Here is an 18,419-nt window from a genome sequence, read left to right as displayed (position 1 = left end):
CAAAAAAAAAACCCCGTTTCGAATCGGACGTTATGCTCCATTTGTATATTTCCCTAATCTCTGGCTGGCGCGCAGTCATTCGGGGGCAATCCTTGTTCGGGGGGAGGGTAGTAACACGCTAACCAAACACTTCAGCTTGGCCTACAGCATGTTACGGCCACGAAATAAATTATTGACCATTGTTTGACAACTGCGCATTCTATTGCATTATTTCAAGCACTTTGATTAGTTTGGTATATTGAACTTTAAGATGTTTTGATCAAATGAGTGCTAAATATGAAGTAATCGGGAACTTTTTTTTAAAATCCAAAATTAAAATCCAAGCTTCCCCTAGAAAGCACGACAATACATTTTCTATTGCAGCATTCAATTATTTACAATTATTCTCCGTGGTATTTTCATTTAACAAAACACTATAATTAAATTATTTGCCGGTGGTACCTACATTATAAAAATTTCCACACAATTTTGGAAGAATATGATGTCTAAACCACTTAATTAAGTTTATTAACAACAAAATAAAAAAATAATCGATTATCAACAGCTGTGCAAAGTTCTACTCGTATTAATCTGAAACATTTCTCTCGCCTGCAAATGTATGTTTTATGTGGTCTTACATGTATACTACGACTGCGTAGAGCGCAGCAATAACAATCATCACCCCCGAGGTAAAATACGTAATTGCAATAAGTTCCATTTGCAATATAGGACTGCTTCAGTTCAACAGTCAATATATGCTATAGGTCTCCAGGAATACAACAATTTGCCAGTTTGCATTAGAGAATGTCCACATTTAAAAATGTTCAGGAAACACTTACGAAACTATTTGTTATGGAAAAGACAGCAATGACTTGAATACCAACTTATAAGTCGGATGGTGTGTATATGTATACCAAGGTGATTTTGTATGTATACGATGTTATAATGTTGTCAGCATTGGATGTATGAAACCTATGTTTTATTTTTATGTGATTATGTTAGCTTCTGTGCTATTAACAACAACAATAAATAAAAAAAATATTCAGACACGGCGTGAAAACGCGGCCACGCGAGAGAAGCAAGTTGGTCGTCGCGCACACAGAGCGCGCGCGTGTACTCACATGAGCGGCGCGGGCTGGCGACCATGGCGGGGCTGCAACAACAACGGACGCAAGTCAACACACGCGCCGCGACCCGTCACGCACTGACGGCGCGACACCGCGCATGCGCATGCGCCGCCAGGTGGCCGGTCGATGCAGCTGGCTGCCAGCCGCGATGGGTCACGCGCGGGTGTAGTGGGGGGGGGAAGCCTTATTTTCACAGACGAGAGAGCCAAACTCCCGATCGTGCATATTCGGTTTTTTTTGACGTAACAACGTCTAATAAATCGATGAACACCGGCTGCACGCACGAAAAAGTGTCCCGTTACGCACATTGTCCCGTTACGCTCATTGTACGCTTGCGCCGCATCTATCTCTCTTCCACTCGACTGGAACAACCATCGATTTGACTTTTTCGAGGCACATTGAACTTGAAACACTCCCATTCGTTTCCAACTTTTCCTATCCTTAACAGAATAACACAGATTGGAAGAAGTTAAATAGCAAACATGTATAAAAGTTAAAGTTAAAATAATCTCTTCGTTAAAGTAATAAACATATTTGAATTAATTAGTGCAAAAAAAGTAAATTTATCAATAAATTGTAGATTTCATTTCACTCCTTTGTATCCATACAAAATAGTGATAATTCAATAAAAATGATTCAATTTTATTCATAAAAGTATGCAATCATTTCATCAATGTTTTGTTATGACGTTGTCACGTTAAACTATCGTCCGTAAACCGACTTTACAGAACACCAATTTTTTTTTTGTTAATGGTAAATAAATATGACGGTGTTGATAAAAGGAAAGACCATAAACAAGGCAACTGTATTTATTTGTAATTGTTTATAGAGGAAAATACCTAATTGATGAAACGTACTTCATGGATTTGTATATTTTTCATACCGTATAAAATCTAGGAAGTCTTTGTCTTCCACAAATATTCTCGGGACGCCCCATATCCCGTGAATGTTTATTTTGGACAACTTTGATAACTAATGGTCAATTAGGTTAGGTTAGCTACATTATAAATACTTTAAAACATTGTGGACGGTTGATTTGGTTAGGATAGCTACATTAAAGATACTGTGAAATCATGTAAACGGTTTCCTAGCGCTGGATAGCTACATATTAAAAAGTTATTTGCTAAGCAACCATAAAATGATTTTACAGTATTTTTAATGTAGCTATACTTACCTAATATAACCAACAATTCACAATGTTTTAAAATATTTATAATGTAGCTAACCTATCCTAATCGACCGCAAAATGTAATGCCACACCGGTTTATACAGTGAGATAGAACGGCGTATGACGTATGAGTAAGCTACATCCCAAATAAATACACCTGTTGTGGTACGAAAAAAACAGCGTGCGTGAACTTTGGGGAACTTCGGGTGTGGCTCCCTCGTCTGTGAAAAGAAGGCTTCCCCTTCCCCGATGGGTCACGCGAGGGTGTATTGGGGTGGGGGAGGGGGCAGATTGGATCCGCCAGTATCTCACATTGTTGCTTCCCCGAAAGGGTACTATGAGCGAATACTAAAACAGTATTGTGAGAAACCCACAAAAAGTTTATTGACTTTTTTATTATTTTTTTTATTTTTACAAATAGACAGTACAGCTGCGTGCGATTACTGAAGGTACGCGCGCACTAGGGCGTCGCGGCAATGACGGACGGACGGACGGATGGTCGGTACGGACGGACGGATGGTCGGTACGGACGGAAATTGTTTCGGACGGTACAGTGTCGCCCGAGCCACTGCAATGGAAAGTGACGAAGAACTTGTAGTTGTTAGTACAATATTAATGGAAGTGGAAGAGAAACGTAAACGGCGAAGAAAGCGTAAATTCTGTATCCATAACATAAAACATTCATGATGGAACCTATTTCTTCCCAGCAGTTATCTCGCCTAGTAATGTTAAAATATTGTGCATGCCGCGTGTTATATAGCTCTTCATAATTTTCAACCAACATTACTAACTTTGAGACATTCATTTCGCGCAGTGTGTATAACAACTGAAATGGCGGTACCGGTCGTCCTGTCCTGTCCTGCACGTGCGACTGCTAAGAATTGCCGATGACTCGTCGGGACGGACGGTACGGCACGCACCGCACTGTCTTTTAATTCCCTCCCGTGAACTTTCTGTCGGACGGCCGAAGCTACTGATCGTTCGTTCCCGGCCGTCCCGCCGTGGTGCGCGCACTTCTATTACTCCACACGTTATACATTTTTTGTATTTTTCTGTGACGGCCGTCTGTCCTTGCCTTGACGCCCTAGTGCGCGCGTACCTTGAGAGTACTCCACAAACTCAAACCATAAACAAAGAATAATGTTCGCAGGCTTTCACGGCCATTGTCTGAAGTAGCTTAGCTTCTGGGTTGTAGCCGCGTCCTTGGCGAAAGGCGAATAATTCACCGACGTTTCGGTCGACATTGCAGTCGCCATCACCAGGGAGCAGTTACCAACTGAGTTTCTTACAAGTTAACCTGCCTTTATAAACACAGAAAAATCAAAGTTAACAAAGAAATTTCAAATTTAACAAAGAGTCTAACTTTATCATGAATACAAACAAATTATCGAACCAATTCTAAAATCAAAATTTCTTTCTATAGGCTCTTCATCTTAAAAGTAAGAATTGTTATTACAACAGTGAAGTGAAAAAGTTAAAATTAATACAATGGTACGAAATTTACAAGTAACCTTCAAAAAGTCTTAATGGAGCCTTAAAGCAACTTCCTTAACATAGCTCTGAGCCAACAAAGTATTTCGAATACAAGATTATTCATAATACAAATATCTACAATTAATTAACCTAACTCCTAAATTAATAATTACTGAAATATTAAAACTCTGCAAGTTCATTACACCTAACACTTGTTACGATGCATCCTTTGTCAAACTAGCTCGTATTATATCTGTTTGAAGTGAAAACGAAAATGACAAAGGTAAACCCTCGGTTGAGCGGGTGATGACTCGTTGAACACTAGCCTTGGAGATATTTGAAAGCGAGGGTATGTTCCAGGGCCTAACTGCAGCGAGTCTCGTAGTCACGATGCCTGCCGTGTGTCGCGCGCAACACGGACTTCGCTGGCACCTTTGAATATATATACTGTATAGAAGTCGCGAGTGGATAGGATTTACTCTACGTTTTTCAGAAGCGTATGATGAGCAGCTTGGGAACTTCACCGCTGCAGTGCGCTGCCGTAACGCCCTGTATCGTCTTAGTTGTTATTTACACGTTAGGGCGCAGTACTGTCGCCCGCTGTCATTCCCCGCACCCCCCATCTATCATTCACTGCAGCTCACGGTCGTTCAACAGGAGGGGGAAGGGGTGTTTGAAGAGTTCGACACTTGTCCGCTAGGGACCACCACGAGTCGATGCCCTAGAGATGGTGGCGATTGCGGCGGTGAATTAACCAACTACCTCAAAACCGTATTAGAAATTTTAACCTGGGCTGGCGACTTCTATACAGTATATATATTCAAAGCTGGCACGGACCAAGTGCGGAACAACAAGCCACGAAGATGACTTCCACAGCTGGGCGAAACAGCAGCCACAACTCGTCGGCACTCGTGACATTGTCACACTCGTAATGGAGGACTATCGTCATGCGAACACCTCCACATTGTTCCCGTTCCGAAACTTTGACAGCGACATGAAATCGTCACACTTTACCATTTTCAACTTCATTTAAAACCCAAGTCAAAATTGGGTTAATATTGCATTGCCCTTTTATGTAAGCCACTGCCTCAGTCACACACTAAGTCTTCTTTATAGCCTCCGGCGACAAGTGCCCTTCTAGCATGAATAAATCCTTCCATTCGCTCACTCAAACTCGCTCGACGAGTAAAAAAATACAAGTCGTCGGCGAGTATTGTCGTACCTTGGCGGCAACTTGCCCTTACCCATTGGTCCCAATTACACTGAGTGGTTTTTCAGTAATTACTCGCTCCACGAGTCTCGTTGACGAGTCTCTGAAAGAAACTGCGGCTGGCTCTCTCCTGTTGGCGCCTCGATGCTGATCGGGCTAAGCACGAACTCACTTGCAGAAAGTTAAAGTGCAGCTGACCCACTTCTGAGGCCAAGTCCAACAATGCAGCTCCGTGTGGCGTCGGGGCAGAAGGACGTTGCTGGTTGACGCGATGGGAAGTGTGACGTCGCCGATCGTGCTGCATAATTGGCGGGAGTGAGTGCCTGGACCATCTGCATTCTGTAAGGTTTCATGTGCAAGCGTTTACGTAAGATTTTGGAAATTGTTGTTTGTGGGATCTGCAGCTCACGACTTGCGCGACGTGTTGATTTTTTTGAGCTTCGCAGGAATGCAGCTCGAACACGATCCACGGCTTGCTCTCTCTGGCGCAGGAGGGCGACCAGGACTCTTGCCTTTGCAAATACAGCCGTTCTCTTCAAAGTTTTTGTACCAGGTTGATATGGATACTCTGGTGGGTGGTTCTTGACTAAAGTGTGTGCGAAACGCTCGTTGCACAGCGGTTACACACCCCGTTTTTGCTAACTGCAGGACACACCAGCTCTTCTGTTGCGGTGGAGTCATTTTCTACGCTAGTACTGTCTGGCGGCGGCAGTCTGCAACAAAAGAAGTGCGTCTATACGCCAAAAAAAACTCCCAGAGATTCTCTATGAACTATATAAGGTTTGAAGCCCGTATGTTGTACCGTTTAGATTTTATGAATTTTTGAATTTGTATACTTCTTTCGTGCTCAGCCTGTATATATAGTTCTAAAAAAAACACAACAAAGAAAAAAAAAAAATCTACAGCTACAATTTGATATAAGCTAGGTACCAAGTTATAATACATTCTTGCACCAACTGGTTGAGTTTAATGTTACTAATTAAATACTTTGGTGCCTACCATGGCCCCCACATTCGATTACGGGTCCTAGACCCAGTATTGGAGACGGTCACCCCCCCCCCCCCCCCCAATTTTACAGTCACGTGCTACATTATAATAGCATGGTTATTTCTTACCTACACTTTTTAGAATGTTATTTAACCTGAAAATACAGGGTATAATTATAGTTACTATGTTGTAAGTCCAAACTAAAATTTATTTATAAAATATTCAATATGCTTTTCTCATTTGTAAAAAATTATAATAGTTAAACATTTAAAAATAAGCATGGCTGGGCCTATGCCCTGGACCCAGGGGTCCACCCAGCCCCACCCTTGTGGGGGCAATGGTGCCAACCTAGGTAACTAGGGGTCAACGGAGTTATCGTCAAATACGAGAAGATATTCAATAACCTGTCAGGTTTCGTCTATCCCCCCCCCCCCCCCCCCGAAAAATTTCAAATGATTAAATAATTCAGCACAGTTATAAGGAAATATAAAGAAAGCAATTAATTTGGAAGGAAAAAAGCTCTCCCCCAGATTCTTCTCGGTAAATACTGCTTGTACTATGCAAGTACACGAAAGTTGCAACGAATTGTCAATTTGTAGCACTTTTGATGGTCAGAGATGTACTTATGCAGTGCTAGATAAGTTGGCCCCGACTGACACTGCCCCCACTGGAGATGTTCTAAAATCATTCATCACCCGTAGCATGAAGTAATACCACTAGTTAGCAGACCAGTCTCTCATAGGTCACGGGAACCAACCAGAAGAAACGAGCCGCCAGGAGCGACCAAGCACCATCGCTGATCCACTGGCTGCAGGGGTCAAACAGCTGGTGGGTCTACCCCCTCCCGCCCCTCCCTCAACACGCCAGAGGAATGAAATTCTGCATATATGCTCTTTACTGGGTGGATAGAGCTATCAGTGAACAGCAAACTCAGATTTCTATGTTACATTAATATGCATTCACACACTGTACAAAACATATTGTTAGAGACCGGAAAAATTCGCGGATTCCTTTCGAGACAGGCTGGAATCCAAACTCGTTTAGCTTAATGCGGCGTCAGTGATTGGACCGCAATTTACCTGAAGGACTCTGAGCCAATGGCAAACATTCAATAAAAGAAGTATCGAATCATAATAATCGCAGTAAACAGGTGTCCCGAGTCGGTAGCCAATGACCAGGTGATAGTTGCCCGAGTACATACAGAATCGTGGAGTCTATCCTAGTGGTCATTGAAACCGCGAATTTTTCCAGTCCCTATATATTGTGTCCATTGTCCTGGTTGAACAATTTATTAGCTAAAAGCTATTCAATGCGAAGCAACTCATGGAGATATAAACTGCATAATTTCTAACACAGAAACTCTCCCTTAATGCTATAAAAAAGCTGGGGCCGAGCATAACATGAAATTTGTTTTAAGCTATTCAATGCTGGATGCACCGAGTTAAAAACATTCATAATATTTTTGCTACATGGAAAATGAGAAAATATTTAGTATATAATTTTGTAATACTGGAAAACATTAAGTTCTTAAAATGTTCCAGAAGTTTCTATAAGTTTCTAAAATATTTCCAGAAGAAATATGTACTTGGAAATCTACCTACGCCTGAGGGTGTGCTTAAAGGATTTTTTTAAATATCAAAACCTGTTTTTTTGATTGTGATTAGTTGGTAATTTTTTTACATCATTGCTTACTAAATATGTATCATTCAAAATCTCACTTTGCTATAGATATTATTTAAGATATCCCAAGAATAAGAATAGTTGGCACATCCCTGTTTGATTGTGTGTCGTGTTTGTGTATACATATGCAATCAAGCACCGCAGTAATTTTTTTTATTGATTCACTTATAATCACTGCCGGTCCTATCAAAATTTTTAGGTGGTGCGAGATCTAAAAATGTCGCCCCTCTAAATAAAAAAAAATATTGTTAAACTGGTTGCTTAATTTTCCACCAAAAAAAGCAGCCGCCTCAGATTATTAATCCGAATTACTGCTGTCTAAAATGTCAAATATTAGAAATGTTCGTTTGACCAGTTTGTGCGATTACCTATATGTGATTGATGTAGTGGACAAATGACAAATAATAATAATAAATATAATGATTGTCAACTTTAATTTATTCTATGTCCCATGCAAACATTAATCAAAAAGTATGTAGACATGTAGTAAAAATATTTAAAAAATACCTAGATAATCACTTTTCTAGCTTTAGCACTTGCAATTTTTTTTTATCAAGTCAGAATAATTCAACTTTTGGGCAATAGCATTTTCTATAGACAAAATTCCAAGATCGGACAGTCTTTCCTGACACATAGTAGACCGTAGGTAGGTTTTTATAAGTTTTAATTTACTGAAACTTCGTTCTCCTTTGGCAACAATTATAGGCACAGTTAGCAAGATAAGAAGCACTGTCCATACATTCGGGAAAATATCTTGCCAATCATTTTTTTTATAAGTCGTAGTACTTTTATTGGCTCTCCTGACTGAAGATCTCTTAGTAATGGGTTCAGGCTCACAAGTTCTTCAACCAATTCATGACCAGATATGTCACATTTTTCTCCATCGGTTAAAGTGATTTGCAATTTAGCACAGGCTTTTTCCAACATAGATTTTCTGGAATTATTTTAATGTCGTATAAAAATGACCATGTATCATTGAATTTTGACTGTTGTTGAAAACGTGTAACCAATGTATTCTCAATTGTGTCTATCATCGGGTAAAAACGTTCATTTTATATAATTCCTCCGGATCAGTTGGTGTTTCATCTAAGGCTTCGTATTCAAATAAAAGTTTTTTTCTTCGCGATCGGACTGCCTTAAAAACTTGGTTTATTTCGGCTAGAGACGCTATTTCTTTAGCTGTAATTAGAGTTGAGGAAAATCTACGGTACTCTTTCACGAATTCCGAACAGTTTTTCAGTAATTGCGATGCATTTGGTAAGTCCATAGTTTCAGACTGCATAGCTTTACTTACAATGTTTACTTGAAACAATATATCATACCAAGCCACCATTGTAATTATGAACTCAAATTGCTCCATATTCTGAATAAGCAACAATGCCTCTGATGCTGCAACTGAGTCATTTATTTCTTCATGAAGATTTTGAAGGGCTTTACGAACTGAAGTGTAGTTAAAGCGAACAGCAGCAAGACTAGAAACTCTACTCTCCCAGCGAGTTTCGCAAACTTTTTTTAATGATAATCCGTCTATGTGCTGGGATATCACTTCCCATCGTTTGGTTGATCCAGAGAATAAAACAAATAGTCTTTGGAGAAATCCAAATAAAGAAACAGATTTAACGGAACTTTTGGCTGCATCTGCTATCACCAAATTCAAGCTGTGGCAGCCACATGGATTAAAAAATGCCCGAGGATATAGGTTTAAAATTCTGGTTTGTACACATTTGTTCACTCCTATCATATTCGCTCCATTATCGTAGCCTTGACCTCTACAATCGTTCATGTCTAAATCAAATTCTTGTACAATCGAATCAAGAAAGAGGCCAGTGAGTCCTGCTCCCAACGAGTCACTTACTGGCTTGTAAGCAACAAAACACTCTCGCACTTCCACTTCTTCTTCATTAACGTCAACGAACCGGAATGTTAGTGACATTTGTTCAATGTGGCTTACATCAGGAGTGCAGTCCATAATGATGGAGAAGTATTTAGCTGACTTTACCATATTCACTATATTATTTCGAACTTCACTTCCAAGTAAGCCAATTAATTCGGTTTGAATGCGTTTGCTGAAATAGTGGACATTAGTCTCTTTATTTACAACACAGCGGAGGTGCTCCATCATCACATTGTCAAATTTTCCTAATAGTTGCACCAAACCCAAGAAGTTGCCATTATTAGGGGTGTATAATGTTTCAGAGCTCCCTCTAAATGCCAAATTATTGCCTGCCAAGAAGAACACTATCGACATCACTCTTTCGAGGATAGCAACCCATCTCGATTTCTCATCTTCAATCTGTTTTTGTAATTGTTTGTCTATCCCCCTACAGTTCTTCAACCTAATCGATGCTTGTATCCAACTGTTCAAAGCACGTCGGTGATCTGAGGATGTTTAGTGTGTTTTGAGATGCGTTGATAAGTGCCGCCAGTCGTCAAATCCTTCTTTTCCCAAATTAGAGTTGGGGTTTGTGTTGAGTAAACGACAGCAAAAACAATATACTTTATCTGCAGATTTAGAGTACACAAGCCATCTTCTTTTAAAAATCTCCCCATTTGGCATTACTTTTTCAAAATGTGAATTTGAAAAATGACGGCCGTCACAATTCTTCGGGTAATTTTCGTTGTTCATTTCATTACAAACAGGGCCTCGAAGAAGGATTTCATCTTTTGTTGCAGAGTCAATAATAAGCGGCCATTTTGAAATATCATCTAGTTTTCTCTCTTTAAAAGATGATGATAACGATTCATCTGTTACAACTTCTTCTGTAATATTTTGAGATGCATATGAGGTTCCAGGAACAGCTAAATCTTCTTGAAAATGGTGCTGTATATCTTCAAGATCAGAACTTTTTTCAAGCGGGTTTTCTTCTATTGCTTGTTGATATTGAAGTTCTGGCGATGAAGGGTCAGATAACTTTTCGACTCTCAAAAATTTTGATAGCAAATTTGCAGATTTCAGTTTCGGCTTGCTTTATCCATTTCCTTTTTAAGTTTTGTGCACCAGACAATTTTTTTGAAGACTGTGACATGTTTTTTAATCTGTAAAAGACACATTTAACCATCACTCGTTACATACATGATATCAGGAAATCAGTGACATAGAATAGGACTTATTTGAGTTAAAGATTTAAATTCTGATGTGCGATAATCTATTCCCACGGACCCACGCGATCGAAATCGCCGGCAGTAGCCAGTTATAAAATAATTAAATTAAGTTTTTTTCCTTTATTTAAGTTCAGGGACTATTTAAAAACCCGTTTTTTGCACTTTTAATTAATTACGGACCTGTTTTTAACCACCTTTATTTAACTGGCAGTTAGTATAACTGATTGATTTTTAATTTATTTTCCATTCAAAATACGTAAAAACTCAATTACGCTAATTGTCACTTAAATAAAGGCAGTAAAACAGGCCCTTAGACAAAACGTTTTTTATTAGTTATTGGACAAAAAATAAATAACTTTAACAAGAGTGATATATAATATATAGTAGGCCTATACATATTTGCTAAAACAAACTAGTACCTACACCTTTACCACCTTATATATGAAACGCAGTATAGGCAAAGATTAAATAATAGTTATTACGTAACAGGTACATCACTTCCATACAAAATGCTACCATACATACACTATAATAAATACACTACAAAAGCGCAGTACATCGGGCTGCAAGGAGAAACGTACTCGACAAACGCACGTAATCATTAAATGCCTAAGACACCGTGTTTAATATCGCCGTGCGGTTTCGTTCGTTGATAAGTGGATATGTCTTATCGCAGTACCACAGAATACACTAGAAAGTAGTGGTGCACTGATATGACTTTACCGATTACCGATTCTTGAAACGTCCGCTTTATATGGTAATAAATTATTACGCTATTCATGTTTGGCCTTTGTGTATAATCATATGTTAACATTTAAATAAGTTAACATTCTTATCGGAAAATAACTGTACTAAAATAACGGAGATAATTTCAGAACGATTGTGAACGTTTAGAACAAGTAAACGTTAATAACATTTCAATGCAATGTATATGTATGGAAATTAAGTGTCGCCAACGTCTTGTCGCAATATGTATTTCTTATTTGTTAAAAAAATGGATACGTTGCTGTTAATATGCGATTAATCGGTATCCGCATCTGTGCTCCACTACTAGAAATGAACTTATATAAACAATACTTACCTACTTCTGTTTTCTATTAAGAATTCTTCTGTAATAATCTAACGACACACACACTATACAACACAGATATACACTCGCGCATGTTTGAACGACTTGGCAATTCAATAGACAATGCTTGCCTAGCGAAACAAGTGACGGACGAAATTTAACCCCGCGCCCCACTTGCCCCTAATGAACGACTGGAAATTGGAAGACTCAGGCGCCAAGCAGTTCAAGTAACGGCCGGATGAAGCGCCACTGTAAACTGTGGGACACAGGATGTAAATAAACAATTGCTAGTAATGTAATACGAATGAGCCATGTTAAAAGAGCTGTCGTACACGTAATCATTATTAATTTGGATTCATTCAATTTGGAGATCTGACACCGTGACTTCGGAGGGCGGGTACCTCAATTCGTCCATTTTCCCGTGAGACCGATCGTCACCGTCGTTCGTCTCATGTGTCGGTTGATTTCGGCGCCCCCTCCCTTGATGGCGCCCGGTGCGGTCGCACCGCTCGCACCGCCCTAGGACCGGCCCTGCTTATAATTCTGTGCGTGCGATCAAACACTGGCCTAAGCTACATCTGCAGATCGTCCACAGCCATGCCAGGAACTGGCCCGGTCACAACTCGTGTTCTGGCCGATGCTTGGAAACTGTCGAGTCGAGTCGGACTGAATGTTATCTGACAATGAAAGTCAGAGCTCATAGCTTTCTGCCAGGAATGAAAAGTTCGAGGCCTGTTAATTAACACAAGGCTTTAAAAAGGTTTAATAACTCTTCTCTCACAAGCTAAAAACTAAGTCAACTAGTTCAAAATAGATATTACATACAGTGAAAACTTTGAAAAATCTCAATGTGGTAAGGCAAAATTCCACTAAAATTGAGAGGAAAAGCACTCAGGCAAAAAAATACCACTAAAAACACTTTTATTGTATTTTACATATGAAATTGAAACATAGCATTAACTAGGTATTCCACTACATGATATGTTTAACTTCGTCAAATTCTGACACAATTATCACAAAACTGTAACACACAGTTATCAGAGAGAGTATAATAAAATCTAGCACATTCCCAATCTGAGAGTTGTCAACCAGTTTTTAAATTACTGGATTGCTATAAAAAAAATGTCACAAATTCCAAGTAAACAAAAAAAAAACACTATTCTTTGATTTGACAAAATATTGTAACTAAATGTAAGTAGGATAAGTTGGGAGTAATATTGTAACTAAATGTAAGTAGGATAAGTTGGGAGTTTGCTACATATTACAAGTTTAACCGCAGCAAGAAATTTCAATGTCTACAAACTAAGTCACTTTAAATGTGACGATCACATGAGCAGGGTAAGATAATCAAGGAAGCAAATTTCCAGTCACAATCAAGTAGCTACCTGGCTGGGTGCTCAGGGCTTAAGGACCACAATGACACTCACAACGAACACGTCTTAGCCTCTGTGCGCAAGGCCCTGAACTGGCACGCAGTTCAGCATTGGTAACACTTCTACAAACGGTGACCGATCACTAGGGACTGGAAAAGTTAGCGTCTATTATCGTGAAATAAGCATTCTGAATGCAGCTAATTTAAAATTAAATATTCAAATACACTAGTCACTAGTGCCTACAAATAAAACTCTATTTCAGTTATGTACAAATAACTAACTGTTATGCCTTTCTAGATAAAAAAATAAGTGCACATTTTACTTGAATCAGTAGTGCAATATGATGCTAGCAAACATTAAGTTGCAGGTTTAATTGATATAAATTCACAAATAATTTGGATTAATTGGGTTGGGATTGTATTTCGAAGTTATCTCGGATGCATGCAACGTGGCTGCATCTCAGACATTGCCGTATTATGATGCATGCTGCACAAAACTAGTGTCGAGAACTGCTAGCAATACCATGTGTTAAATTTTCCATGCATAAAAATGTCAGTGAAAACCTCCATTTCAGCATTCTTCGACAACCCCCCCCCCCCCCCCCCCCCCCCCCCCCCAAAAAAAAAAGTGTTTGAACAAAACTTGTATAGGCAGGCGTAATAGCTAGAGATAAGATTTTATGGTTTTATTTTCAAGCCAATTTCATTTTTAAAACAAGTTTCAGTGTTGTTTTTATTTATTTATGAAATATGTTTATTAAAAAAGATAGCTTATTACTGAACAAATATGTTACTTAAATGTTCCATGATACTGATTTCTTTAAAAAAAAGTGTCATTTTGACTGATACATGATGTACTTTTTCAAATTAATACGTAATTTGTAGAGACCTGCAAAATTCACGGTTTCGATGGCCTTCAGGATAGAAAGCACATACCCCTGTACACTCGGGCAAATAACGCAAGTTCATTGGCTGCCGACTTGTAAGTCGTCTCAGCTGGTTTGTCTGTGATTCGATCCTTCTTTGGTTGAGGGTTTATAACTGGTTGAGATTCGTCCAGATGAACAGTAAACCAATAGCAAAATTATCTAAGAGGTATATGTGTTTGAATTCTAGCCTATCACCGAATGAATCCGCAAATTTTGCAGGTCTCTAGTAATTTGTAATAAGCACGCTTAACTTTTCAGAGCAAATAAAATAAATAAAAAAGTACGAAGGTCGTAATGTAAAAATGAATAACTAATAAGAGTTAGAAGGTTAAAAAAAAAGTAAATGCTAAATAAATTGCTTTCATTGAATGTAATATTTGAAAGATTAGGTATTTGTCATTTGAGTTAAGTCTTGATTGAAAATGCTGATTAGTTTCATTATTTTAATTGCATTCCGGTGCTTTGTGGTGTATTAATTTGAATTTCAGGGTTATGAGGTGTAGTGACATGCTTTTAGGTGGTGTTTCTTTAGGTTTTATCGGAATTCACCATAAAATTTTGACTCTAGTAATAGCTAGGGACACCTGTATTTCGCTAATACATTTCGTGTCAAGGTATTTCACAAAATACTGTAGCTTTTCTCCTGTGGTTATTGGCTGAGGTCGGTGAGAGGTGTCGTCCCGCTCTTGACGGGGCCAATGAGAATGTGGTCACCGTACTGCTGCACCCTCACAATTTGCCATGACTCTTAGAAAAAGCTACAGTGTTTTGTGAAATACCTTGACATTAAATGAAATCTCGAAATACAGGTGTCCCTAGTAATAACTCTTAAATGCTTTTCGCAGACAAGTCGCCTTTCATTAATCTCGAGTGGTTGATGAACAGCGCATTAACACCGGGAGCTATACCCAGCCAGACTGCTACATCACATCTTCCCCCATTAATTGCACATTACATAAATGATCAAAGTATTATCTCATGTGCACACATGTAAATGCACACATACTTAAAGTCAGTAATTACATAATCATCACATTTAGTTAGAACTTACAAGAAAGACAACACAAAAAAAAATTTGTTGCAAATCTCAGAACAGTTAAAATCCATGGGTATTAAAAAGGAACACATTATTTACTACCTGTTGTAGCCAATTTATATGCTACTCGTAATTACATTTGCCTACATTTACTTGAAATATCATCTTAATATATTATTATGTATTTATTTAAAGCCAATAAAATTTGGTAAACATGGTATCAAAAAATTGGAACCATAGTAATTGCTACTCTGTGAAATTTCATTTCTCTTGTATGTAAATGCACATCGTAAACTATTCAAAACTCAGTTTGAAATATTTCTTGTTAGTCAATAAAATAAATTACGTATGCATAAAAATTCTAAACAATTGAAACACAAACTTAATTTTCTCTTAATAGATGAACTAGAAAACTCTTAAATAGGCTAAAACAATTTTTTTTCATTTAAGGTGTTTAATTTTTTTAGCAGCATTATGTGTTGGGATGATGTAAAGCAACATCAGTTTAATGTAAATGGTGCAAAATAACTTTATAAATTACTAACACTATCAGTTGATCCCACTTATCTTCTGTGCCAGTTCCCTGCTAAGAAACCTTTAGCTGCAAATTCAAAATACCAGGTGAGTTTTATATAACAAAAATGCACACCAAAACAATTGTACCACAATGCTGGATGCAAGAAAATTTATGACACACAAAGAAAAAAAAACAGATGAACAACTGAATAGTGAATTCAAAAAACTCAAACATGACACAATGTATCCTATTTTACTTTTGCGACGCATCGGCATCATACACTTAACTCTTAATAACATTTCTGTGAATTTATACACACAACATGAAACTGCCAAAAAACTCAACCTTAACCACCATTCATGTGATTACAGAATTTGTAAAGAACATGCAATCTACGCAAAATTAACTCCCTATGTTACTACCAAAATTTGAAAAATGCATATACACTGTGAGAATATTAATGCACGTGCCAACCGACACATGTGTACTACATTTTCTAAGGCTCTCTGAAATTCGAGTGTTTAATTCTGGACCCAAACACAATTATCTCTACACATACTACTAACATTGTTTGATTCTAATTCTAAATTTACTATTCATGTCCATTACCATTAAAATTTAGTCTTAAAAAAAAACTTTCACTAAACCAAGACATGTCAACAAACCCTTCACTTTAAGTTTTGCTTTTATAGTAGATCATCATTTCAACATTTTAGCGTGAAAAGATAAACTCAAAGTGGTTATGGCACCAAGAAGAAAATGAAAATCAACAAGTAGTTTCACCAACTGATGAGGAAATTAAAGTATGAAAGTACGAAAGTAACACGAGGGTTGTTCAAGAATTAAAGACCGTTTTGTCATTTGCAGCGGTAAGGAAAAAATATTTCACTAGTTGGCAACACTAGCTTGTAGCACGTACTTCCCCTTCCACAATGGGCGGTCGCTCGGCTCGTTAGTGTATCCAGTCTGGCCGTGGTTGCTGTTAGATGGACACTCCACTGTCCGTCTCCCACCAAGTGTGGAGTGCGCTTTGTTATTCTCTTCCTTAACGCGGAGAAGGTCCGCCCCATTGAAATTCATTGTCGTCTGACGGCCGTCTATGGCGATGTGATTAACCAGCGTAATGTTAGGAAGTGGCGTGCTGAATTCTCGAGCAGTAGAACCAAACTGCATGTCGAGGAAGGAAGGGGAAGGTCGTCTTCTATTAATGATGCATTTTTGGAGAAAATTCAGGCTAAACTTCGTGAAGACTGCAGTCTGACAATCCGGGACCTCGCAATTTAAATTCAGACGTCAGAAAACCAACGATCAAAACCATTTTAATGGACGAATTGGGACACAGGAAGGTGTGCACTTGTTGGGTGCCAAACATGTTGACAGACGTTCACAAGGAAAAAAAAAAAACCATGCGGAAAGTGCTCAGAAATTTCTGGACCGTTTTGAAAGGGAAGATAATTTTTTTGAACTCAATCACCACAGGTAACGAGACATGGGCTTCCCATCTCGCTCCTGGGTCCAAAAGGCAATCAAAGACAAGTCGCCACCCCAGTTCACCTCGCGTCAGGCAATCTCCGACAAGAAAGTCACGCCAAGAGCGTTTTGGAATCAAAAATGAGTTATTTTTGAATTTTTGCCAAAAAAAAGGGAGCACAATCAATGCTGAACATTACTGCGAAATATCAAAAAAAAACTGCGAAGAGCGATACAAAACGAGCGAAGAGGGAGGTTGGGCAAGGGCGTATGGTTGTTGCATGATAACGCCCGCCCCCCACACAGCAGCTATAACCCCCAAGCTACAAGTGGGATGTCCTCAGCCTCTGGCTTACAGCCCTGATCCTGTGACCCCAATATCTTCCTTCACCTGAAGCCAGGATACTCTTAACGACCGACGAGAAAGTCAGGGAAGAGGTGTCAAGCTGGCTGCAGACCCGAGATATGACAAAGGGTCGAGAAGTGCGTTGAACTAGCCGGGGATCACATAGGAAAATAGTGTAGACACGTACGAGCAATGCTATGCACAAAATTTCGTGCGAATAAAATTTTTCCTAATTTTTAAAAACGAAAACGGTCTTGATTTTTGGACAACACTTGCATTAGTTGCGGGACACAGGCTCATCACAGCACCTATGAGCCGCTTCACACTGCAACACTCATGCACTTGCTCAGGGTCTCGTACAGAACCCACCGAGACTTCAGTCCGCACTCCGCCCAACACGCTGCCCGCACCCTCGAGCAAAACAGCATTGTGGGTCTTAGCCAGGAATATAGCACAGAAAAGCTGCACGCATTACTCAGTGTCACTTCTAAATATATAAATTTCATCTTATACACTAGGTCAATCGAAACAACTATCACAGTGAGAGCACTTTACATTACACGGTAAGGGAAAAATTATTCTTACAATAATACTTGCAGAACTAAAAGCAATAGTGAGATACGTAATATATACATGGTATGACAGGCAAATTTTATTTAGTTACTGGTCGTGCCAATCAACAGAACACAGTAACTTACTGTTAAGGGGGTGCCTCCCATTTCAGGTCATGATCTTATATTTATATTAATAACTGATCAACTTTTAGACTTATTCAATTGTTTAACGTTCACGAAACTATATATATATATATATATATATATATATATATGGGACTGGAAGTAACGCGCTACTAGTAACAACGTTATTTGTAACAGTTACTTTTTAAGGTAACAATCGTGGTAACGCAATATATTAAGTTTTCAGTAACTGTAACTGAATTACGTACATTTTTCT

At 38.7% G+C, this 18,419-nt stretch overlaps 1 protein-coding gene across 2 annotated transcripts in view; it reads right to left on the bottom strand.

Moving 5' to 3' along the window:
• LOC134528584 (influenza virus NS1A-binding protein-like) overlaps positions 1–1,168 on the bottom strand; it is a 145,497-nt gene extending 144,329 nt beyond the window's left edge. Inside the window, exon 1 of one of the 2 annotated variants that reach the window (XM_063362335.1) lies at positions 1,101–1,168. The gene's annotated coding sequence lies outside the window, so the exon portion shown is untranslated. The remainder of the gene's footprint in view (positions 1–1,100) is intronic. The other variant, XM_063362334.1, reaches the window with a different exon arrangement.
• Positions 1,169–18,419: the final 17,251 nt, after the last annotated feature.

This window comes from Bacillus rossius, chromosome 1 (genome assembly GCF_032445375.1).
Source record: "Bacillus rossius redtenbacheri isolate Brsri chromosome 1, Brsri_v3, whole genome shotgun sequence".
NCBI classification, from domain to species: Eukaryota; Metazoa; Arthropoda; class Insecta; order Phasmatodea; family Bacillidae; genus Bacillus; species Bacillus rossius.
The sequence above is the reverse complement of the archived record's forward strand: the minus strand, read 5'-3'. Positions and strand labels throughout refer to the sequence as shown.